General features: G+C 42.4%; 1 protein-coding gene across 1 annotated transcript in view; it reads left to right on the forward strand.

Moving 5' to 3' along the window:
* The first annotated feature begins 7825 nt into the window (after positions 1-7825).
* Positions 7826-27207, forward strand: part of LOC136872598 (E3 ubiquitin-protein ligase TRIM45) — a 362766-nt gene continuing 343384 nt past the window's right edge. Inside the window, exon 1 of the mRNA XM_068227494.1 lies at positions 7826-7884. The gene's annotated coding sequence lies outside the window, so the exon portion shown is untranslated. The remainder of the gene's footprint in view (positions 7885-27207) is intronic.

Consider the following 27207-nt stretch of genomic DNA (forward strand, 5'->3'; position numbering starts at 1 on the left):
GCGTATAATTTCATATCACCTCATCCGCGAGCCCGCATCAGGAAATAGGACTAAGGGATGGGCATACATTTCCGGGTTATCATTTAATGTCACTTCACAAACGGCCTAAAAGGCAGTATTTTGGAGCTTGTGAATATTTTGATTCAGAATACAGTTCGAGATAGGAAATTAACCTACCGTCAGAGGTTTAATTTACTAGGAATTGGAGAGGAAATACCTGTGGGCTTCCTGAAGAGTGTCGCCCTGGTATTCAGAGGAAATCATATGCAACATTTCAGAGAGAGATGAAAATAGGTTTGAATGCCTCGCATCTTTCAAGTCCAGCAAATCTGACCTCTAAGGCCACCACTCTTTAACGCATTCAGGTAAATTGGTCAGGTACCTGTCGTTGGCAGACTGATGGTTGGGGATGTACCTGATACAAAGCAAAAAAAAAAAAAAAAAAAAAGAAAACATAGCTACGGGACCTCCGGTTTTACGTTGAATCCGAACCACAGGGACGTGAATTTTCATTTTAAAATATCCCACTTTCATTGGCCGGCATTCGAACAGTGTTACCGTGGCGAAAAGTCAGAGATTAGGCTATTCGACTAGTGACCACCTCTTCACTCCCTGTGGGTGGAGTGGTAGAATAACACCCAACGTAACCCCTGCCTGTCGTAAGAGGCGACTAAAGAGGCCCCGGGGGCTCTAGACTTGGGAGCATGGGTTGGCGACCATGGGGCCCTTATTTGCGTCCAGGCATTGCTTCCACTTGCTTGTGTCAAGCTGCTTACTTTCATCTATCATATCCGACCTCCGTTGGTCAACTATTGTTCTTTTCCGACCCCAAGGGTTTGCGAGGCCTGGGGAGTCTTTCATTTTCACGTCCTTCGTGGCCCTTGCCTTCTTTTGAACGATGCCTTCATTTTCCGAAGTGTCGGTTCATTTCCTTTTTTCTCTCTGATTAAAATGAATAGCGGATGGTTGTCTAGTTGCAATTCCTCCTAAACCAATAATCCCACCACTACGACTACGTCGCGGGGCCTGCCCTGAAATTAAACACCGAATTACAAACAAAAATATATGTCATGCTGTTGTCCTTTGATGTTCATACAGTCAAACACACTGACAGACAAAATTCCAGTTGAACCCACTTTTCGACATTTAAAAAAATAATTGTTTTACGTTGCACCGATACAGGTAGGTCATATGGTGACGATGGGATAGCAAAGGCCTATGAGTGGAAAGGAAACGGCCGTGGTACAGCCCCAGTATTTACCTGGTGTGAAAATGGTAAAACACGGAAAGCCATCTTCAGGGCTGCCGACAGTGGAGTTCGAACCCACTATCTTCCGGATGCAAGCTCACAGCTGCGCACTCCTTACCGCACGGCCAACTCACCCGGTTCGACTTTGTATACCTTATCCAAGATAGATACGAAATATGAAACAAAAATGTGTAGTATACAGACAAAATTGTTATTTTACTTATATAGATATATGAAGCAACGTAAAAATGACGCTCTCATAGAGATCTGTTTTCAATAGTTTCTCATTTTTACACCATCGAAATGCTGGATCTATACCAGAATTAGGGTTACGGCTCAATAATGATAAGACGAAGAAGAAGATATGTAGATACAATATGATGTAATGCTTTGTTCTATACTACACCCTTCCGGGCCTCGAATGGATGACCCACGCATAAGAATGCCTCCACGTAACGGGGTAAACACCTACGGATGAGATTGGATTGAAGAGCGGGTCGAATTGCTTAACGAGCTTCGAACCGCTCCCCTTCCTACTTTCTGTGCTGGCCCGGCAGCATGAGCACTTGGGGAGTGGTACGTTCGAAAGAAAGAAAAAAAAGAAACAAATACTTAAGATGGAGCCTTATGTATATAATATGAAAGTAGGATCTCTGGGTTCAAATGCCTACTGGATACTGCTTAGCACTGCTACAAATGACAAGAATCATAAAATAGGGGTTACGAATACTAATTTATTCAAATATGGCATATTAAAGAAATTGATACAACTCTATACAATGAACTCTCCGCATATGGGAGGAAAAGAAAATAATGATCACTTTAAAATATGAATCGCCCATGGGCGTCGTCTGCATAACGGTGTAATTGAGGTTTTGCGATTTCTATCGTTCATCTTTCCTCATGACATTTTTATATTATTCTGTCGATCACACCGTGAGATGATCTGATGTCCCTACTCACATATTACTTCCTGTTCTTAGCACGAAAATAACCGGGGCCTACGCTACATAATTACCATATTAAAAGAAACATTTGCATAATACACAGACAAACACACATGCCATTTAGCTAAACCCCGGACTTCCTCATCTATCACCAAGACCACGCAACGTTGTACAAAGGTTCTGTTTGAACTCAAAAATATATGCACATTAATTACTAAACATACACAGATATATATACACTTCATGCATAAAGGAGAGCCATTCCTAGAAGGAAACAGCATGGTTATCACTGTCTCCGGCCCAAGGCGCAAGCTTGGGGCAGCTCGCTCAAGGGCGCCATCCTGATCCAGGGTCGAACTGGCCGACTCCCGACCGAGAGGTACTGTAGATTCCTGAAAATCCCTAGACTAGCTACAGTCTCATATTACCGGATATCTGGGTGAGATCCCTACTCGTTTATTAATTACCCTCTAAATCAGCGTGATATTGTCATTGCCGGCAGTGTTTTAGTTGAACCAGTTAAACAACAGTAACTTACGGGGGAGGCCCATAGCCTCAAACCTTAACTATAATAGCACAGCGGGACCAGCTCTGTCGTGAGGGGCGAGGAGCAGACACTCACAAAAAAAAGAAGGGAAGGTCATTCGCTACTCCAGCCATCACTCATTCATTAGCCACGGCAGATTCTTGACCCCTCTCAATTACCATGGCCAGCCGGGGCACATATCCCTGGCCCATTTCAATTGTTTATATCATCTTACCGCTGAGTTCCCAAGAAATACACTTTTATTCTCTCCCTTCTCATTATTACCGCTGAACGCCGACTGTGGGCACGATCACTTCTAACTCATCTCTTCATAAATTCCTCGGGCATTCGGCCCTCTCATTACGTCTCATATCGCGTATCTTCCTTCCTTGGGCATAGGGCTCATATGACTCCTCAGTCAACCTTTCCCATACTCCTCGCTCCTCGCACAGGAAATATACCTATATTTAAATCTTTTGACCAAAGATTAGAGACTCCTGCCTCTGTGTCTCACCCCGGCTATAGATAAAAAAACCACTCCAAACAATTCTGGCCAATTAATCAAAAATCAAGGGAGACTCGCACATGGTCCCTCACAACTACCTACGGCATGCATTGTCTGACTCACCCATGAGTTTCCCCGGCATATACGATAGCCACGTGGGACAGTAACTAACAACATTTTGACATGGTTTTCCCTGCTCGCCAGCATTATTGTTCCAGCCACCCCTAAGGGGAACTCAAATATTCTCCTAACCTTGTTCCCATATTTGCTAGGACATTCTACATATTACTAAAAATATAGCCCTCACGATAAGCTAATCATTAAGAAGAAAAAAAAATGGGTCGTCCGGGAATTCAGCTCCCTTGAATTTACTTCAACATTATAAAGATCAATAAAATTTCCATATTAGGACATGCATTATCTTACAACATTTTGATATTTACAAAAGAAAGCTAATCCTATCCCCGGTTACATTATCATGCTTAAGAAATTAGATTTGGACATCACTCATCTGTTTGGTGGCCGTTGTTTTTCCTTCCACGGGAGACCCATAGTGGAGTTTAGTGCTGCATGACCCCGGGGCTGGAGGCGGGAGTGCAGTCCTTCATCCCTGGTCCATACAAGTCCGACATCCTAGGGAACTCGTTCACAGCTGAAATCTTACAGTAATCCAAAATGGGTAACACTTCACCACTCGTCACACGGCCTCTATTTCCAGAGTTTACACCACGAATAAGCAGGTCTTTCAAATCACGGCGGGCGCGTTCACAGCAGGGATCGGGTGGCTCACGAGACTCGAGCACCCTGATTCAGAGTAACACTTTGGGTGATACCAATTTATTAACATCACTGACTCATTTAAGCCGGCACTGTCCCAGCCGACTTCCGCTACTCGTTTGTGAATTATGCTCGCGGATTAACTAGTTTGACACGCGGCACAGAGAAAATTCACCTAGGCTCGTTTGGCCTCCCGTTTACACTTCACAAAGGCTTTGTACTTCACGGCCGCCATGGACACAATAACACTCTTAGTAAGCGGTCAATGGGTTCGGACTGTAAAACTGGAGCACCCCGTGACACACTGTCCCTTCTCAACGACCCGCAAAGAACTGTCTTCTGCGATGGCCAGCCCGGCCTATATTATTTTCCCCGCCGGAAGCCTGGGGGCGTAAGCGTTCACGGTTCATTAAGGACAAGAGCTCCTTTCATACCAAGAATTGAAGACATTTAAATAGTGCATCTTGTAGCCCTCTGTCTCCTCTTTCATTTGAGCAAGGCGTGCCGGACCTACGATCGGCAGTTTTTATGCAATTTGCTTCCCGCCTTTGATTAATTCATTAGCGTCCCTTGGGGGGTGGAGTCATCTTTTGAGCGCGACTCTTAGCTTGGGTGATGCTGTTGTATTCACAAGTGTTTGCAGTCTGTTACATCTGGACATTCGGTGACTTCGTTTCTCCCCCTGAATAAATTATTACATATTTTTAATCTGGGAAACGCAGAAAATTCAGCTCTATTCATTGGTGCGTCTCACATAATTTTCCTATGTCTGGATCAAAATATCATCCCATTTTTACGCGCCAAAATCCGACGTTGGCACCCGTAACACGTGCATAAAAAACCGGAAGTTCCTTATGTTAGTTTGGAACTCTGGGAAGCTAAGCCACACCTCGGGGCGTATCTGACTACTCCAGCATCGCGTCCTCTTCTAGCTCTCTCTGCAAGTTGAGAGGGTCTCTTCGCGGCGGCTTGGCTTCTGCTCTGTCTTCCCTTTGGTTTCCAGGCGCTCTTTCGCGGGTTCCATTCTGGCCGGACGCCGCTCGATCCACATCGCCCATACTGCTACCAATGACGCGACCTCTAGGAGTGATTTTAATGAAGTAGAAAGGCTCCTATAATTCCAATGAGCTGTACAGGACACTGTACGGTTTCAATACGGCGGAGTAAAGGAAGAGTATCTGTTAACGAAATAGAGTCGAGTTATTGTTTCACTTAGGAGCTTGACATATCGTTTTTTTTTTTTTTTTGCTAGTTGCTTTACGTCGCACCGACACATATACGTCTTATGGCGACGATGGAACAAGGAAGAGCTAGGAGTGGGAAGGAAGCGGCCGTGGCCTTAATTAATGTACAGCCCCAGCATTTTCCTGGTGTGAAAATGGGAAACCACGGAAAACATTTTCAGGGCTGCCGACAGTGGGGTTCGAACCTACTATCTCCCGAATACTGGATACTGGCCGCACTTAAGCGACTGCAGCTATCGAGTTCGGTGTGACATATCGTAATTATCAGCCCAGAGTACTTAACATATGCATTTTGTCTGGAAGCGTATGTTCTCCTGTCACTTGCTAAAAGTGTTCATTTCTAGGTAACTGAGCGCTGACATTGAATAAAGAGATCCTAGACTAGCAATGCAGTAGAATCTTAATATTTGTCAGGAATATAGGTGCGAAAAATCTTCATTCGTCTTTCATTTGATAAAGGTAGCAAATAGTCAAATAGTATCTCTCGCACGGAAATCTATCAAAGTGGTCAGCCACCACCGTCCATTGCATAAGTGGAGATGATTTTATGGCAAGTCTGTGGTACAACATTAGCCGTGTACCACCTCTCATACATTTGATAGATAGGCGGGTGTGTAGTGAGGGAATCCCTGTTTCCTTCATTTCGTCATGTCCCACCACCCAATGGTTTTGCGTATGTACAATGTATAATAAATACATCTTTATTGAGCATGAGACCAGGATGTTTAGCTTTTTCCCATCATAACACACACACTTGTTCCTAGATATACTGTTGCTGTTTCTACTATAGCATTCTTGTATGTCACCCATTCTCTTTCTAAAGCCTGAGCCTACTTGCTGTCTATTGTATGGAACATTTCGCTATTCTAATCCATGTACTTCTGTCTAATTTCCCCCTCCTGGTGATTCTCTACCCTTACTCCTTACTATAAAGAGAGTCACTCTATGGCGTGCCAAAAGCCTGGAATCAATTCCAAACCTCTCTGCAGTGTTCGTATGGAGTGAGGTCATATCATGCTGTTGATGGTGATGCATCTGCCGGATGGGGACGTTAAGCCTTGAGCAGACCCCTTGGTGCTAATCGACAGAAGTAGGATATGTGCCGGCACCGGATTTCAGTCGCTCCCTTCGTCGTATCCCATATCACATCATTAATCTCCTCTGATGAGGTTGACGTCAGGAAGGGCATCTGGTCATAAACATTCTCTACGAAGATTTGTCTCACTTCTTACCTACCTCCTTAAAGAAATGAGACAAGGATTGGACTTACAGAAACTAACATCCATTCAAGTAAGAGGTTTGATGATTGGTACTAGAGACTCAAAAACCATGAGGTTTGTCGACTTTTGTTAAACGTTTGGCCTGACACACGCTTTGATAAATGAAGTGTGTCTATGCGGTCTCAGATGTTCCTTAAGTATCCTTAAGAACCATCTATGTAGCCAATGGGGATGCCTAACAATCATGGTCGACGTATGGAAAATTCCGAAGACTAAATAATAATAATAATAATAATAATAATAATAATAATAATAATAATAATAATAATAATAATAATAATAATAATAATAATAATAATATTAACTTTGCTTTACGTCGTACCGACACAAAGAGGTCTTATGGCGACGATGGGGTAGGAAAGGGCTAGGGGTTGGAAGGAAGTGACCATGGCCTTGAATAAGGAACAGCCTCGGCATTTGTCTAATGTGAAAATGGGAAACCACGGAAAACCATCTTCAGGGCTGCCGACAGTGGAGTTCAAACGCTTTATCTCCCGAATGCAAGCTCACAGCTGCGCTACCCTAACCACACGGCCACTAAATTGCAATTATAATATTTAAGTATGATATATATATATATATCGCCGCCCCCGTGGTGTAGGGGTAGCGTGTCTGTCTCTTACCCGGAGTCCCCGGGTTCGATATCCGGCCAGGTCAGGGATTTTTACCTGGATCTGAGGCTGGTTCGAGGTCCACTCAGCCTACGTGATTAGAATTGAGGAGCTATTGACGGTGAGAAAGCGGCCCCGGTCTAGAAAGCCAAGAATAACGGCCGAGGGGATTCGACACTATGTAATCTGCAGGTCTTCGGGCTGAGCAGCGGTCGCTTGGTAGGCCAAGGCCCTTCAAGAGCTGTAGTGCCATGGAGTTTGGTTTGATATATATATAGGCCTATATATATTATCCAAAACAATCATATTAAGGAAATGGTCCATTTTTTTGGAAATACTAGATTATAAAATAATTTAATTATTTTGTAAGCTTTGTCAGTTTGGGAAATCTCCAGTTATGGGGAAAGCAGAATAAATAATTTATTCAAAATTGATAGGTCACTTGCTTGAATTCATTAAATCGTCGGCTTATTTGAATGTTGTGATTCAAAACTCGTGTAATATTTCGAGTAGAGGGGGTTCATGACCGGACCTAGGTTACACCTGGGCTAGTTTTTGTTGTCTGCGACTGCTTACCATCTCGCGAGGGGCTGATCGCGGGGGTGGAGGCTAGTCGCGGCAGGGAAGGGTAGGGGAAGAGGCAGCAGGCGTGCTGTCTGACAGCCGCTCTACTCAGTCTTGTGTGGCGTGCAGGTGTTGGTGTGCCCAGTGTACTTGTGTTCACAACACATCGCTTCTCATTCAGGTAGGTAGCTGTACCACCGTACAGTACACCACTTTCCGAATAGTGAAATCCGTACACCTCGGTGGTACAGGTACTTTCGGTCTTCGTAATGTCAAAAGGAAAAAAAAAAAAATACAAAGTAACATTTCATTTGCTCGTAGCGCACAGTGGATATTATAGGTGACTCTTGTTATGAATCCTTGAGTAGAAAGGAAGTTTTTCAATTATTATTATTATTATTATTATTATTATTATTAAATAATAATAATAATGTTATTGTTTTTAGTCGCACTAACTACTTTTCGGCGGTTTTCAGAAATGCCATTTAGTTCCGCAGTTCTTTTACGTGCCAGTAAATCTATCAACACTAGGCTGGCGAATTTTAACACCTTTAAATACCACCGGACTGAGCCAGGATCGAACCTGCCAACTTGGTGTCAGAAGGCCAGCGCCTCAACCGTCTGAGCCACTCAGCCCGGCATTATTATTATTATTATTATTATTATTATTATTATTATTATTATTATTATCGTCGCACCAATACAAACACGTTCTTTTGGTGACGGTGGAATTTGAAAGGGCCTTAATCAAGGTACAACCTGGTAAATGAAATGGCGCAAGGCTTTTAATGCCGGGAGTGTCCAAGGACAAGCTCGGCTCGCCAGGTGCAGGTCTTTTGATTTGACTCCCGTAGGCGACCTGCGCGTCGTGATGAGGATGAAATGATGATGAAGACGAGACATACACCCAGGCCCGTGCCAGCGAAATTAACCAATGATGGTTAAAATTCCCGACCCTGCCGGGAATCGAACCCGGGACCCCTGTGACCCAAGGCCAGCACGCTAACCATTTAGCCATGAGCCGGACTACAAACTGGTGTGAAAATGGGAAACCACAAAAATCCATCTTCAGGACTGTCGACAGTGTTTCGAACCCACCCTCTTTACAATCCAAGGTAGCCGCTACATGGCCCGAACCGTGCAGCCAATTCGTTTGGTTAGGAAAGTTTTTAGTGTAACTAGTACTCGGCTCGGTTACTTGGTGCCTTCATAATCACCTGCGGTTTGTGAAAGAGTGTTCGCAGAGCATCATTTCTTCTCCCTCCTTTAAGGTTCTAAACATATCCTTTCGCTGACTGACAGATGACATTTATTTTTATTTTGAGAATTTTGTTCTTTTTCGCAATATACAGGATGTTTTCTTTTACAGTATACTCTTGTTATAAGATTTCAATTTAGGTAAAACTGTTATTTTATTTATCGTATTCAATGTCTATTGTTTTTATATGAAATGACACATTTTCATCAATACTTTTTGCTGCTGCTGCTGCTGCTGCTACTGGTGGTGATAGTGGTGGTAGTGGTGGTGATTATTGAGTTAAGAGGAAATACAACCGGGCAACTATCCTCTATTAACACTAATCAGAGGCAAAATACGGAAGGGGCCCGACACTTCGAAAAATGAAGGTACCGACCAAAGAAAGACAAGGGTCATGAAGGGCTTGAAAATGAAAGACCCTTTAGGACTCCACACGCAATACCGTCGTGGTCGGAAAAGAACAAGAGTTGACCAAATGAGGTCGGATAGGACAGATGAAAGTGTGGAGCATGCAAGGCTTTTTTTGGTTTCGTGAGCAGTCTCATTTTTTTTAAATACATAGGATTATCTTTGTTACCAGGAACTTTATTAAAACCGGAAAGCAAAATCATCTCTATGCGGGCCATGAAGAGCCACTGCTGGTAAATTTACCGACACAAGCCTGAGCCGGGATCGAAGCCATCATCTTGGGCTCAGAAGTCCTTCGCTTTTACCGTCTGAAACACTTAGCCTGCTTCCAGAAATGGAAGTCCTTTTTCTGAATGTCTCGACTTACTGACAGGGAATGAAACCACAATCATAGCACGATTTTACCGCCCTTACTGTGCGTGCCTGCCTCTTATCCGGAGGCTCCGGGTTCGATTCCCGGCCAGGACAGGGATTTTTACCTGGACTTGAGGGCTGGTTCGAGTTCCACTCAGCCTACGTGATTAGAATCGAGGAGCTATCTGACGGCGAGATAGCGGCCCCGGTCTAGAAAGCCAAGAATAATGGCCGAGAGGATTCGACGTTCTGACCACATGACATCTCGTAATCTGCAGGCCTTAGGGCTGAGCAGCGGTCGCTTGGTAGGCCAAGGCCCTTCAAGGGCTGTAGTGCCATGGAAGGGGGTATAGGGTTTACTATGCAAAACAATTGATGGTTGTGTATATGTATGGATTTTTGAACATGAGAAGTGACTGATTAAGATACAGAGCAAAACAAAGCCATCTCGTTATAGCACTTGGAGGAGAGCAAGATAAACCCTTCCACTGTTCGTAACTTCGGCGATGGTGGGGGGAATAGACAGGTTACTCTTTGTCCGGTCGCCTTTGCCTCCGGGATTCAACCTAGTACTCATTTTTGTGCGGGGTGAACCTCAAAGCTGTAGTATCATGGGGGTGGGGAATGACACCACAGCCTTCCAGGTGAACCGTGCATGCCTTTACCGACGATAACGAAGTTTTAGTTTTTAATATTATGCAGTATATTTTATATCAGAAGCGATTAGATGCCGATAACTATCTATGCCCTCCGATTACGTAAGTAGTAACTGTTAACAGCGAAGTGATTGATATACATCGAGATTTTAGTCCTTGAATGAAGTGACTTGCCCTGTTAAGATTTGTACTTATCAGAAATTATGTGTAAGATTAAGACTCGAGTTTTTTTATTTTACAAGTAATGGTTGAAATGCTTGAAATATTGGCATAAATATGGAATTGTCTCTTGTTTGGTCGGTTGTTTTTTGTTTCACAATTTGCTTTACGTCACACCAAGACAGACAGGTCTTATGGCAACTATGAGATAGGAAACGGCCAGGAGTGAGAAGGAAGCGACCATGGCCTAAATTAAGGTACAGCCCCAGCATTTGCCTGGTGAGAAAACCACGGAAAACCATCTTCAGGGCTGCCGACAGTAGGGTTTGAACCCACTGTCTCCCGAATGCAAGCTCACAGCTGTGCGACCCTAACTGCACGGCCACTTGATCGGTGGTCGGTTCTACAGTTTCCACATAAAATAAACCATTTTAAGAAGTGTAGGTTTTGTTAGATAACAGAGTAGTCTCTTTCTTTGTTAGCCGAGTGTTGACTTTGGATCTGCCATTAAGAATTTTCTTTCTGGTATCAAGACACAGTGCTTACAGTGCCATATGGAGTTGGTCCACTGGCGTATTGTTAAAATACATACTTTCCGCTTAGAGCCAAAGTGGGCCAAATTCACTCCAGTGAAAAATGATGGCACTCATTTACTTTTTATTTGTATTGACATCTTTGTATTTTGTTGAGTAGTGATTAATGGATCTATTAACTCTGATATGTAAATGTTGTAGTCTTTGTAGTCTTTGCCTGTGAAATATGAAAGTGACTAAACTTTAACCTTAATTTTCTCCATTAAAAAATGGCACTTGGTCCACTATGGTTCTCAGCCCTTCAATTTTACTCAACACAAACAGTTTTTTTAGGCCTATGCACAAGACTGTTTACGATAGTCTATGTCATAATAAAAAATGTAAAAGTTATTTTATTCTATTAATTACATAACGATTTTCATTAAATTCTGTTTACCCATTTTCTCATGACTTGGCGCTGTCATGGACGTAGTAACAAAAATACAAATTCATGAATATCTCTGTTATCATAGCCGGTACGGTAAAAATGTATAAGACATAAATGATCGGAAATTTAATACTGTAAAACTTAAGTAATTTGGTTTGTCGATAGGACCACTAATAACACAAATATTTGAGAATTAAATTTTAGGCCTTCCCCTAAACTACCATTTCTCTCAGTGTGTCTAAGATTATTTATGACCTGAATTGTAGCGACTTATTCCGGGGCACTACATTCCGATTTTCATTAAATTCTGTTCAGCCGTTTTCTCGTGATGCGTGCACATACATACATACATACATACATACATACATACATACATACATGCATACAGACAGACAGACAGACAGACAGACAGACAGACAGACAGACAGACAGACAGACAGACATTACGGAAAATAAAAAAAGTGCATTTCCTTGTTACTGTGGACACGACCGATGAAGAAATACCATCCTTTTAAAATTCTGAGCAATGTACAATGTACGATAGTCTATGTCATAATCAAAGATATGTACAACTATCCACATGCAAAGAAGAGATTTGAAAGATTCTGAGTAATTATATTATTAACAAATTGGTTTTTTTTAGGTAAATTTGTATCTTGTGTTACGACAGACTAAAAAATGTAAAAGTTATTTTATGCTATTAATTACAAACATACCCACCAGTGTTATGTGTGGTATGCGAGTTGCAGCGATGTTGGGGATAGCAGAAACACCCAGCCCCGAGCCATTGAAATTAACCAATGAATGTTAAAATCCCCGACCCGGCCGGGAATCGAACCCCGGACCCTCTGAACCAAAGGCCAGTACGCTGACCATTCAGCCAACGAGTCGTACACTTCGTTAATGTGATTACTCCATTGAAAATGTTTCCTTATATTGACACCTAAGTACTACAACAATCTTCCATGAGGTGCTTTTACCCCATCAACACAGTAATTAAAACTGCTTGCTGAAACTTACAACCTGTGCTTATTGCTTTCGTCCAATCAGAAGGTACCTTGATCACATTTCACGCTAATCCTATTATCCTTGCCCTCCCACTGGGCCTATATTTGACCATTCCAGATCTAATTTCACTTATTCCTGCAGTCTCATGACAATGTGGTTTGTATACCATCCTTTCCATTTGCTCGAGCAAAATTTCACTTCCATAGTTGTTCTCCTCCCCATGGACTCCATTGTTCGCGACTTGAAGAGAAACATTTCCTTTAACGTTGAGAAAATGTTCAAAATTTTCCTTCCATCTCTTCAGTGATTCCCTGAGATCTACAATGAGTTCACCTGCTTTACTCAATATACTCTCCTAGAATAATACTGTTAGAACATTGGTTTTACGTCCCGATAGTACTTGTGCGGTTTTCGGAGACGCCATTTTACGAGATATTTTGTTGTGCAGGAGTTCTTTTACGTGGCACTTCTACCAACTCGAGTCTGGCATAATTGAGCACTTAAATTATCACCGGACTGGGCCGAAATCGAACCCGCCAACTCGGGCTCAGATAGCCAATAATCTCCGTCTGGGCCACTCAGCCTAGCCTTTGCTAACTTTAGTTTCTTCCAACCCCGACGGTATTATGTTGGCAAGGCCTACTGCGTTTTTCAATTTCACGCCCTCCTAGCCTTTTTCTTCTTTTATTCGACTGCCCGGACCTCTCCCATTTTCGTTTCTGATGAGTGTTTAGACGGGATAGTTATTTTGTGCTTCCCTTTAAAAAAGGATGGGGGGAGATGTTACGAACTGCGGTTGGTACAATCACTAGCTTCCCACCAAAGCATCTGTGGTTCGAATCTCGGAGTGCATGTGTAATTTTCAAAATGAAAAGTCACATCTCTTTATTCTTCTTCCATATAAAACCGGATGTCCTTAGTTATGATCATGATATCAACAGTTACACACAAAGGGTAGATAGGCTTGTTGTTGCTTGTTCGCTTCAAAACCAGAATCACCGCCACTCTCTTCCGAACAACAAGTAATAATGGACATAATATTTTAGATTTTTGTTTTTTCTCAGGACGTTTAATTAATCAGACACCACTGATACATTTAGGACAATCCCATATGGCAGATTCCCTATCAATACTTAGTCTTTTGTTAATATTTCAAAGAATTTGGACATTAATCGAAACCATCCCTCGACAAATTATTCCAATCCTTAATTCCTTCTCCTATTACCGAATCTTTCCCCCAATTTGTCCCCTTGAATTCTAACTTTATCTTTCCTACTTTGGTATTTTTGTATTGTAGATATTAGGGGTACACACACGCTTGGTTATACGTGCGAATCACAATGAGATTTAAGGAAAAAAATTCAACCTTAAATGTGCTTTTATATTGGAATGTACCGTGTTCCATAATAATAGCAATAAGCAGATGGGCCAGTTCCATCGCGTTGCAGCTGAGGAGCTGTCTGTCAAACGTTGAGAACGTCGTTTCGCTGACCACGTGACATTTCAATATCTGCTGGTCTTCTGGCCGGACAACGGTTTTCTTGTTTCTTCTGTGATGTAAAAAGGGCACTAGGAAAGTTTTGCAATACGCAAACGGTTGGCTGGACACCCCTGTTATGGTGAGGGATGAAAAGGGTGAAAACCGGTCTAGAGGACAGCAAGGCGCGACCTTCACACCAGTTGTTACCAAGCAGTGGGATTGAAAGCAAGTTAAGAAGTCAGTGTGGTCTATAGGTGAATATCGCGCAATTATCCGCTACAATTTTGCTCGTGGATTAACTGTTGACCAGTGCATGGAGGAAATGACTCCTGTGCTGGGGAAATACTGTCCACATCGGACAACAATTTTCCGCTGGCACAAAGATTTCCAGAGGGGAAATTTTGGGGTTGAAGACGATCCTCATTCTCGGCGACCGTCTGAATCAGTGACTGAAGAAAACATTGAAGCTGTGAGGAAAATGTTGCAGCAAGAGAGGCGGTTGACATATCGGCAGGTAGAAGAGACCTTCCACATCCCTGCACCAGCTATTCATTCAATTCTACACGACCATGTCCATGTTAGAAAGGTTTGTTCCCTTTGCGTGCCGCATTCACTTTCAGAGGAACAAAAGGGCTCATCGAGTGAAATGGTGCCGAAAAATGCTAAAACAATTTGAAAATGGGACTTCGCATAATGTCAATAGCATCGTTACAGGTGACGAAACTTGGCTTTATTATTACGACGTCCCAACAAAATCCCAGAACAAGGTGTGGCTGTTTGAAGATGAGGGTACTCCTGTGACTGTGCGAAAGTCAAGGTCAGTGAAGAAAAGGATGATTGCGGTATTCTTCACTAAACGGGGTATCCTGACTCGGGTTGTACTAGAAACACAAAGGACAGTTTCTGCGAAGTGGTACAGTGAGACTTGTCTACCTCAGGTCATCCGGACTCTCAAGCAGCTCCGTCCAAGGTCACGGCTCAACACTTGGCTCTTGCATCACGACAATGCTCCAGCACATCGTGCTAATGTAACAGTAGATTTTCTTGCCAGATCAGGGTTGACTGTGCTTGATCACCCTCCATACAGTCCTGATCTAACCTCATGTGACTTCACACTCTTCCCAGAAGTAAAGATGAAGCTGAAAGGGCGGCGTTTTGCATCCGACGAGGAGCTCCTGGCAGCATGGGATTAAGAGTGTGAAAATGTAACCGAAGAAAAGCGGCAGAGTTGGTTCAGTGACTGGTTTCGACGTATGGAGAAGTGTATTGAGTGTGGTGGAAATTATTTTGTAAAAGTCTAAAGCGTTGCACTCACATTGCAAAACTTTCCTAGTGCCCTTTGTAGTATGCAGGGGCGTAACTTTTTTTATTAGAATTTGCTTTACGTCGCACCGACACAGATAGGTCTTATGGCGACGATGGGATAGAAAAGGGCTAGGAGTAGGAAGAAAGCCGCCGTGGCCTTAATAAAATTACAGCCCCAGCATTTGCCTGGTGAGAAATGGGAAACCACGGAAAACCATTTTCAGGCTGCCGACAGTGGGGTTCGAACCCACTATCTCCAGGATGCGAGCTCACAGCTGCGCGCTCCTAACCGCACGGCCAACATTTTTCTAACTAATATACAGTATAATATTTTAGTTTCAATTTTCATTGCTGTGATTATTTTTAAATAATTTGGCACAGGGACTGTTGTGTTGCGAGAGACGGCAATAGCAGATATTGTATAGGCCTACAGCTGTACACGATTATAATAACTGCTGCTAGACGCAACCAAGTGGCAATTATTCCTCTACGTACGAATTATAAAACATTTTCGACTCTTTCTAGAAAACCGCCCTGACCAGTTCCATGCAGAGTGATATTAGGCTAGATATATATAATTTTGTTTTCTTTGCGAGGAATCTATGGGCCCCCTTAAAGGGCCTGTGCCCGCCTGCAATGCAGGCCCTGCAGGCCTTAACTTAACCTCTCTCGTAGTATGCTGGACTATACTTGACGTGTGTCAGTTTACTGTTACACCAGCAGCACGCTCCAACTCCTAGCCAGATGTTTTGGATCTCGCCTTGACTGCAGCGTATATTCCCCTTCTGTTTCCGCTCAGAATTACCCTTACGCCAGGTACCATTTCCTCGCTCTGGGACAGGACATATTCGTAGACTGATGATTTCCTCCGTCTGTTATCCCAGGCTGTCTGATAGGCTATTTCTCTTTCTTGTTGCTGTAATTATTGCCCTAGAGGTGTTCGTTCCGTAAGCTGTTGTTGCTGCTGCGTTTATTATTATCATCGTTGCTGTTAAGGTATATTTCGTGGATCGCAGAGGGAAAAGAAGCGCTAGGGTTGGGAATTACCTAGAGTATAACTTAACACAACAAATTTTGAAGTTCTCTTTCTTTAGCTTTTTTAATTTAAAAAATTGATAATAGAAAGTCAATATTAATGAGCTCGTCACCTCTAGCAATAACAAGGACTTAACAGTACGAAAAACAGGTACAAAATTTACAATTGTTAATAGTTTGATTGATTTACATAGAAAATAGCGTTATTTCTCTTCACAGGAACAATATTTTACAAAGAGCACGTTTTGCTCCGATCGTTTATACAACATAGAAGTCTGAGCTCAAAAATGTACAATGGTCCTACCTCGCAGAGGCATAAATTTATTATGGCGCACTTAAATTACATCTGACAATCCATCAGTTGTCCTCAATTAAAGAATTTACACCAAGTAGCCCCGATGTGGGCTTATCTATTGCTCAACAGTTTATAACTTACTGTTCCTAAAGGGAACTTCTCACCAGAAACAATTACCGAAGAAACAGGGGTATGATTGCCCATAATAAATGGCCTTAATGTAAAAAGAAAAGGTTAACATGAATGACCATAAACAAAAGGCTAGGAGGAGAAACACTTGCCCTTCTTAGAGAAATAGTTAAAACCCTAACTGGGCTTATGGCCCTATTATACAGAGGCTAAACCTATTCTACACCGGGGTGACTAGGTAAGAAATATTAAAGCCAAATATGATTAAATAAATTTAGAGGTTTTGAAAACTGTAGTCACCCCATGCCAAGTTGAGTGGGAACCGACGGACGGTAATCACTCTCTGTAAAAATGGCTTTTAGTGCCGGGAGTGTCCGAGGACATGTTCGGCTCGCCAGGTGCAGGTCTTTTGATTTGACTCCCGTAGGTGACCTGCGCGTCGTGATGAAGATGAAATGATTATGAAGACGACACATACTCCCAGCCCTTGTGCCAATGATGGTTAAAATTCCCGACCCTACCGGGAATCGAACCCGGGACCCTGTGGCCAAAGGCCAGCACGCTAACCATTTAGCCATGGAGCCGGTCATCGCTCTCTGTTCCCTTACATTACATATTTCCCAATAGGGATTGGATAGAGTCCTCCGACTTGCATACAATTCTATATTTAAACCACAAAATTTAGAAATTTACATGAATAAAAGAGGTTAAAACCTTCCCCTCAAACTATGCGCAGGAGCTATCACATAGCTATGAAAATTCTGCTATTACCTTGAGTTAATAAGCCTTCCTAACGCTGCCCGCACCCCTGCCTCCTGGTTCACGTCAATACATCCTCCTCACACTGGAGCAATTCAGACGATAAGGCCCTAAAGCTTTTATAGTATTTTTGATGGGAATCTTTCAGAACCCTTTACTGATAAGTTAGATTCCCGTACACACACCCAATTTTAATTGGCTAGAGAAAATATTTATAAGTTTCTGATAGCTTGATTACTATTGAAGAAGGAACCAGCTGATGTGTTGACAAATTTGATACATAAACAAATCAATCCTCAAAACGTAACGCTTGCCAACTTCCAAAATAAAGATTTCTTTATACAATAATTAGAGCTCGTCTCGCTAGAGGGATCAATTAAAACGACGATAGAGACATCTAACAGTTGAATACCAAGTTCGTTTAGATAGATGGCCTTATAGAAGGCGCGCAGTTTAACTAGCCGGGGATTGCTATTGTTGCGTTTGCTGGTAAAATATAGGTAGTGGTGTTTTACAGTGGCGGCTCGTTCTAAAATTCAAATTTCTGCTACAATTTCCAAGTAAGAAACCGAGCAAATAATACACCAACCCACTAAAATATATTATGGGTTTGCAAGCCAAACATATTAAGTCAGTATTTTAGTATTTTCTACTTCCATACTGTCCTACGTGATTTTTTCCACTTTATTCACTTGCAAAAAAACTCGTGTCCTCATCCCGAGGCACTGCAGCTCTTTTCAAGCATACCCCTAATGGAGGTGAGCTGCATTTACCATTTTAACTACATACCAGCCCTCCTGCCATTCTTACATTTGTGGCAGTACCGGGAATCGAACCCGGACCCACGAGGACGACAGCTAATAGCACTAACCGTTACGCTACGGAGGCGGACTACTCACTGATGATATGCATTCAGAAGTAGGTCATTCTAGTGACTGAAGTTCCTAATTAGCATTTTCTTGCTAAGTCTCAAGAGAGGAATATAATTAAGGGAAAGTACATTAATGTGATTTCAGCTATACAGTGCTATTCTAGATATTTCAACAAACAAATTCCATAATTTTAAAGATATATATTCTTAGAACAGATATTGGCAATGCTAAACCAAAGCAAACATAACCAAACCTAACTCCATGGCTCAACAGCCCCGAAGGACTTCGGCGTACCAAGTGACCGCTGCTCAGCCAGAAGGCCTGCAGATTATGAAGTGTCGTGTGGTCGGTACGACGAATCCTCTCGGCCGGATATTGTATTTTCAGACATCTCTTTTTACATACTGTATTTATCACTCAGTGATTTTTTTTAGGTTTACTATCTGCTTTACGTCACACCGACATAGATAGGTCGTATGGCGACGAAGTGTTAGAAAAGGGCTAGGAGTAGGAAGAAAGCCGCCGTGACCTTAATTAAATTACAGCCCCAGCATTTGCCTGGTGAGAAAATGGGAAACCACGGAAAACCACATTCAAGGCTGCCGGCAGTGGTGTTTGAACCCATTATCCCCCCTTGTAATAACGTCATATCCACGTCCTTAGAAAAAGACAGAATGTAAAGGATAGTTTTTAAGATCAGATGAATGTGTTAACACTCGTATTCGCTTGGCGACCAAGTCTGTTTACAACAGAGATTCATGTTTTGAAAGCGATCAGTACACATATCTTGTATAGAAGAAAGAGATAAAAGTGTAAAGGGTATATAGATCTCAAGGCGAGACGAATGTGTTAACACTAGTATTCGTTTCGTAAACAGGTCTGTTTATAATGGATTCATCCTTTGAGTGTTGTGCTCGGTAGATGCAGAGTGGGTCTCGCTAGGGATGGGTTGCGAACGGAGTCGCGAAGAATCGAGACTGCTGCCTCTGGAACCGACACTCTCGACTCCAGTGTCGACTCCACTGATGCACTAACGCCATCTAACAACTGTTTTCGGAACTGCTTCGAATTATTGAGTTTCTACATTCCTCCCTTGTGATAGTGATTAGTGCTAATCTCACTTCATAGGAAATTGTTTGAGCAACAGCTCGTAATCCGTCCTAAAAAAATATTGAATAAAATAAGTGAGAATAGTGAAATAAAGATGAAAGTTCTTCCGATGAATACAAGATGGTTATTAGCCAGCAAACACTGACCACACGCGGGCAGTATCCAGTATTCGGGAGATAGTAGATTCGAACCCCACTGTCGGCAGCCCTGAAGATGGTTTTCCGTGGTTTCCGATTTTCACACGAGGCAAATGCTGGGGCTGTACCTTAATTAACGCCACGGCCGCTTCCTTCGAACTCCTAGCCCTTTCCTGTCCCGTCGTCGCCATAAGACCTATCTGTGTCAGTGTGACGTAAAGCAACTAGCAAAAAAAAAAAAAAAAAAAAAAAAAACATTGACCACACGTCATCTCGTAATCTACCTGACCTTCGAGCTGGGCACTTGGTAGGCCAAGGCCCACCAGGGCTGTCGCATAAAAGGGTATTTTGTGAATAATAATAATAATAATAATAATAATATATTCTGATAAAATAATCTATATATATATATAAAATAAGAGTTTTGTCTGTACATTGCTCAGAATTTGAAAATAATGGTATTTCTGCGTCGATCATGTCCATAGTAACAAGGAAATACACTTTTTACTTTTCCGTAATTTCTGTCTGTCTGTCTGTCTGTCTGTCTGTCTGTCTGTCTGTCTGTCTGTCTGTCTGTCTGTCTGTCTGTCCACGCATCACTAGAACACGGCTAAAGAGAATTTAATGAAAATCGGTATGCAAAGTGAATAAGTGAATAAGTCGCTATAATCTAGGCCATAAATAATTTTATTCGTGCTGATAGAAATGGTAGGTTAGGGGAAGGCGTAACATTTAATTATCAAATATTTATGTTATTAGTAGTCCTATCTTCATAAAAATTGGTGTGCAAAGTCGGAGAGTAAGTCGATACAATCTAGGCTATGCATAATTTTATTCACGCTGAGACAAATGGTATTTTAGGGGAAGGCCTAAAATTAAATTTTTAAATATTTACGTTATTAGTGGTCCTATCTCATTGAAAACTGGTATACAAAGTAGGAGAATGAGCTACTATAATCTAGGCTATAAATAATTTTATTCACGCTGAATGAGATGGTAGTTTAGGGGAAGGCCTAAAATTTAATTCTCAAATATTTTTATTATTACTATTCGTATCAATAAATACTACATAACCAAAGTTATATAGAATTACATTTCCGACCATTTATGTCTTACCGTGCCGGCTATGATAACACAGATATTCATGAATTTGTATTTTTGTTGCTAAGTCCATATCGACGCCGAGCCACGAGAAAATGGGTGAACAGAATTTAATGAGAATCGGTATATAGAGTCGGGGAATAAGAAACTACAGTATACGCTATAAACAATTTTATTCACCCTGGATGAAATTGTAGTTTATGGGAAGGCGCCTAAAATTTAATTTTTAATTATCTATGTTTTGGGTCCTATCGAAAAGTACTACATAAACAAGTTTCAGAGAATACAATTTCAGATCATTTATGTTTTATTCAGTTTTACCGTACCGACTATGATAAGAGTGATATTTCAGAGTCGGAAGAAAACTAAATGTGAAGGTCTACAATATCGAAAGCGCGTAACATTGATCAACAATAACATTACATTGACCATTGTTTGTTGTGATGTTATTTGTCTCTTATGCTGCCTCTTAACTCCGACAGATGGGATTACTGCTGCGTACCGCGTATAACAGCCTGAATGAATATTGGCGAGAAATAGCTGGATAGTTAGAAAACTTTCTTCTTTAGTATGCCATTCCTCTGGTTCATACTTCTTCTGATACAGCTGGTGCGTAACACACTGGTTCTTCATAGTATTTCAGTTATTCGATCCCTACTCTGACGCACTCTTTTGAATGAGCAGTGTGCATTCTTAAGGCAGAGGCTCACTTAGTAGTAGTAGTATTAGTAGTATGTCTAGAATAACAATTTAGGCCCATTCCAAATTACAGCTCCACAATTCACTACATAACTCAAAATTCAACCCTGAAAAGAACTGTTTCTTAAGAAAAACTTCTTCCTCTTCACTTTTATGAAATTCTACATTAATTTTATTCCAAATTTTCAGCGAAGAAGGGGTTTCTCCTCTGGATCGGAGGAAAAATTTGCCAGTGTAGTGAATTGATATTTTCCGACTCATCGGGTACTCCTAGGAAACAGATTAGTAAAAGGGCATAGTTTTTGCCCTGGGAGTCTCCACTATTCGACCCCCTCCCCGCCGAAGGAAGACGAAGAGTGTTCACGAACCCCGGCTGTCTGGGTCTTGGTCATTCCAGCTCTGGAACATTGGACTGTTAGATCAGCAGCGTAGTACTGTTCGTTAAAAGTAAGAAAATGTGCGGTGTTTCATTTCATCGAGTATTTCATACGAAAGCACTGCTTTCAATCGCGCCATTCCTACTGACATCATTGTATTGCAAGTTCATTTCAGTTGGGAAAACCACTAGGACAGTCTGTCTGAGGATGTAAAAAGGCAGATGAAGAGTGTCTACCATTATAATGAAAACTCCTCAACCTGATTGTGACTGATGGTATGCAAGTGCGTCTACCATTACAGTAAAAATTCCCTAACACAGTCTTCATATGAGAAAAGATGTTTGGTGACTTCCCCATCGCGTTTCTAGGGTAACGTTAAGAGCTATGCAATTTAATACAATCTTGCTCACAACGTGTACACTGGAATTCCGTAGCGAAGCACGGGTAGGTCAGCTAGTCTTCAATAATCGCCAAAGTGAACTTGAACTACATAATACAAACAACTTTCTCTTACTAATGGAATATTATAGCAAATTTTTCACCAATTATTGTTTATAATATTAATAATGTATTGAGACAGTATCTTAAGTAATAGCCAATATGAACTTCAATTACATAATAACAAAACACCGGCGAGCGTATTACGTATAATATGACAACAGTTTCTTATCAGTTATTGTTTTAATAATAATAATAATATATCCTGCATAAAGTAAAACATTACAACAATTTTGTACCCATTATTGTTAATAACAATAATATGTAGACAAAACTCTGAAATAGTTGCCAATTTGGATGTAAATGACATCTCTATGACGAACATAAAACCAGTTCACTGGAAAATGAGAAAAAGAGCAGAAACATGCATGATATTTCATGTTATTTCCCGCACTTTCACATGCTAGTGTCAACGAGAGTCAAGTTATTTTGGAGTCGCGAGGCTTCATGCGAACCGAGCCCGGTGTTCGGAGTGGATGGAGTCGACACTCTCGATTCCAGGCTTCAGTCACGCCCATCCGAACCTACTATCTCCCGGATGCAAGCTCACAGCCGAGCGCCTCTACGCGCACGGCCAACTCGCCCGGTAGGGGAGGAATGAAAACTGTTTAGTAGTAGTAGTGAGTGTTGTTGTTTAACTCTAGAAAAATCGCCTATCATGGAGCAACACATTCCTTGCTATATTTGCAAAGAGTGTGGAAAAACTTTTCTCCGGAGATATACCAAGGGACGCCATGAGATGTCATGTAAAGCAGTCTTTCATTGCAAACACTGTAGAAGCCAGTCCAAGAACGTTTACAACAGCAAACGCCATAAAAAATAAAAAAATAAAGCTTGTAGTGTAGCTTCATCGAGAAAGAAGTTTATTTAAGCAGATAGTGAATTTATTGTGAAAAGTACACCTCTACAAAATATTTTAATTCTCTATTTCTATGCACACATCTCAATAAAGAAGAGAAAAAGAAGATCTCAACATTTCTTTACTACCAGAGATGTTTAATTTTAAGTTTTTTGAAAAAAAAACTATTTTCGGGGCGTCGACCCATGAGGATCTTTTGCCCCTGCTGGCATCATATTGTATGAACGTGCGTGTAATTGGAATGGCAGTAGGAAAGGAAGATTAAGGACATCCCAAAAACCCAGTCCTCAGGTCAGATATATTAATCATTACAATCAAAATCCCCCGACCCGGCCGGGAATCGACCCCAGGACTGCCGGGTGATAGGCGGACGCGTTGCCCCCTACACCGCGGGGCCGGGCGTTAGTACCGGCTCTATCAAAAAACTTCATAACCAAAGTAGTTACTTGTAATCTGTTTTTCTTGTACCCTAAACACCGTCCTATATTCTTACCCCTACACCGAAGACATTTTATGCAGTATGCGCCTGTACTGGCGAGACCTTGTGTTTACAGGGCTCTAAGTCTTCTAGTTTGGCCTAGAGCAATTTTGTTACATTTATTTATCAGTCTCATTCTTAATCATGGCATTAATAATAATACGGTAATAATTTCATGTGGCTATTTCTAGCCGGATGCAGCCCTTGTAAGGTAGACTCTCCGACGAGGGTGGGCGGCCCTCTGAACCGAAGGCCAGTACGCTGACCATTCAGCCAGCGAGTCGGTCATCATGGCATTGACAGTATGAAAGTGACTGTAGTATGAGTGATGCAGGTAATGCCATTCCTAATGCAGCCAGTCCCTGCTATGAATCATCATCATCATCATCATCTGTTTACCCTCCAGGTTCGGTTTTTCCCTCGGACTTAGCGAGGGATCCCACCTCTACCGCCTCAAGGGCAGTGTCCTGGAGCTTCAGACTCTTGGTCGGGGGATACAACTGGGGAGTATGACCAGTACCTCGCCCAGGCGGCCTCACCTGCTATGCTGAACAGGGGCCTTGTGGAGGGATGGGAAGATTGGAAGGGATAGGCAAGGAAGAGGGAAGGAAGCGGCCGTGGCCTTAAGTTAGGTACCATCCCGGCATTCGCCTGGAGGAGAAGTGGGAAACCACGGAAAACCACTTCCAGGATGGCTGAGGTGGGAATCGAACCCACCTCTACTCAGTTGACCTCCCGAGGCTGAGTGGACCCCGTTCCAGCCCTCGTACCACTTTTCAAATTTCGTGGCAGAGCCGGGAATCGAACCCGGACCTCCGGGGGTGGCAGCTAATCACGCTAACCACTACACCACAGAGGCGGACCCTGCTATGAATGGTGTAAAAAATGTTGCTCATCGGGTCGGTTGGCGCATTCATTTTAGTGGGCTTGGCAAACTGATATGTAATAGCATCTTCAGGCTCAGTGAAAACTACCTCACTCCTCATTTCCCTCTTCAGTGATGCCTAGGCCATTTATGCTAGCTAATGGAGGAGCTGATGAAGATATAACCAGCCTTCGGGCTGAAAATTAAACATACATAGTAAACTATAATGTTGAGACTCCTTCCTTTAGAGTGTTAATTCTGCTCCACCTGTAGAGTCGGTCTCAAGCTCCAGATAAAAGTAGAGAAACATCCTAAATAGTAAACTAGTTGAAGTAGGAAATTAGGGAGAACGTTTCTAAATGTCATAATTCTTGCTCTACTTCTAAACTGTATGTTTTCCATTCTGTGTAACCCACATCGTCCGCCTCTGTGGTGTAGTAGTTAGCCTGATTAGCTGCCACCCCCGGAGGTCCGGGTTCGATTCCCGCCTCTGCCACGAAATTTGAAAAGTGGTACGAGGGCTGGAACGGAGTCCACTCAGCCAGCCTGGAAGTGGTTGTCCGTGGTTTCCCATTTCTCCTCCAGGCAAATGCCGGGATGGTACCTAACTTAAGGCCACGGCCGCTTCCTTCTCCCTTCCTTGCCTGTCCCATCCAATCTTTCCATCCCTCCACAAGGCCCCTGTTCAGCATAGCCGGTGAGGCCGCCTGGACAAGGTACTGGTCATTCTCCCCAGTTGTATCCCCGACCCAAAGTCTGAAACTCCTCGCTGAGTCCGAGGGAAAACCGAACCTGAAGGGTAAAACGATTAAGAAGAAGTAACCCACATCTTGATACGCTCTTAGCGGTTTCGGGCGTTCTAACGAGTCTCATTAATCATGACATTGACAATATGAAAGTGACTGAAATATGAATGATTTATGTAGGATAACAGAGATGATGATGATGATGATGATGATGATGATGATGATGATGCTTGTTGTTTAAAGGGGTTTAACACCGAAGGTCATCGTCCTCCCCGAATAACAGAGACTTGCTGAGTCTGCGTACAGGCAGTTGACGTGTAGGAACTGCTTCTGATGTAGCAGGTGTCGCGTTTTTTTTTTTTTTTTTTTTTTGCTAGTTGCTAGTTGCTTTACGTCGCACCGACACAGATATGTCTTATGGCGACGATGGGATAGGAAAGGCCTAGGAATGGGAAGGAAGTGGCCGTGGCCTTAATTAAGGTACAGCCCCAGCATTTGCCTGGTGTGAAAATGGGAAACCACGGAAAAACATTTTCAGGCTGCCGGCAGTGGGGTTCGAACCCACTATCTCCCGGATGCGAGCTCACAGCTGCGCGCTCCTAACCGCACGGCCAACTCGCCCGGTGTGTCGCGTTTTTACGTTAGTAGTAGTACTATAAGAAACTGCATAACCAAAGTAGTTAAGATGTCTAACCTTTTTTTATCTTAATATGGCTTTCTCTACACGCAATCGTAAATTTAGACTTTTACTAACGTGTGAAAAGTGGTTGGATAGAATGTAAAGGTAGAAATAAAGCGTTATCGCATAGACTATAAATAATTTTATTTAGCATAGCTGAAATAATAGTTCAGGAGAAAATTTTAATCTGCATTAGTAGTGATCGTATCAAAAAATCGAAAGTTGTAGAAAATAAAATATTGTTTGAATATGCTTTTCTGTATAACAGAGATAATCGTAAACTTAGACTTTTGCTGAGGTGTGAGAATGTAGTTGAACAAAATGTAATAAAACTTACAATGCACTGCTCATAAGCCCCTGCTCATAAGCCCCTGCTCATTAGCCTTCATGCTCATTAGCGACTGCTCATTAGCCCTGTAGACCTTGCATGAATTCGTCATCCTTATCGCCGGTTGGAGCATAGGCCTGGATAATATTCATGGGACGATGGGAAATTTGTAGTTTAAGAAACATGACACGCTCTCCAAAGGGAATGAAATCGATGACAGACTTCACCAGATCAGACGAGAGGAGCACAGCCATTCCATATTGATGTTGAGGATCGTTACCACCAGAGTAATACAGAACTCCATGATTCGTTTGTTGTGTTCCTGACCCAGGCCATCGAACTTCACTAAGGCCCAAAAATCTTGATTTCCAAGCGTTGCATTTCTTATTCAACGTTTGCAAGTTTCCCAGCCATATATAGATTTCGCACATTCCATTCTTATTCTTTTGTTATAAATTTGAAACTTATCAATACTTGACCTCGGGGGGATTCTTAGCACCCTCTCCCCACTTAAGGGGTGCCCCGGACTGAGGGCCGTTTCTTTAGTATCTGTAACCATAATCATATTGAAAGATTTGGAAAGATAGCTCAGTAGGACTTCCGTTTCCTTTCTGTGCCGCAGTGCAGTGTGAGAACCGTGGAGGCTGTTACAGCTGCTCTTCTCACATCCAATGTAGTACCACTAATGAAGTCCTTCTTCATGTGCTATTACATAGTACTGTTGGAGCTGCTGCCCTCCAATAGGAGATGTCCATTTAGCTCTGGACAATTAGGTCGCCTCTTCCGCCATCTATGCTGTACCGAAGGCTATCTTCTCCACTATAGCTGCCGTTGAGGTCTTCACCGTAACCCTGGCAAGGGACCCTTTCCAGATGCTGCACACCGGGTCAGTGTGCTCTGGGACTCACATAGGCAGTGGCGCCACTCCCTGGGTAGGGCTGCCTCCAAG

This window comes from Anabrus simplex, chromosome 4, assembly GCF_040414725.1.
Source record: "Anabrus simplex isolate iqAnaSimp1 chromosome 4, ASM4041472v1, whole genome shotgun sequence".
Taxonomy (NCBI): Eukaryota; Metazoa; Arthropoda; class Insecta; order Orthoptera; family Tettigoniidae; genus Anabrus; species Anabrus simplex.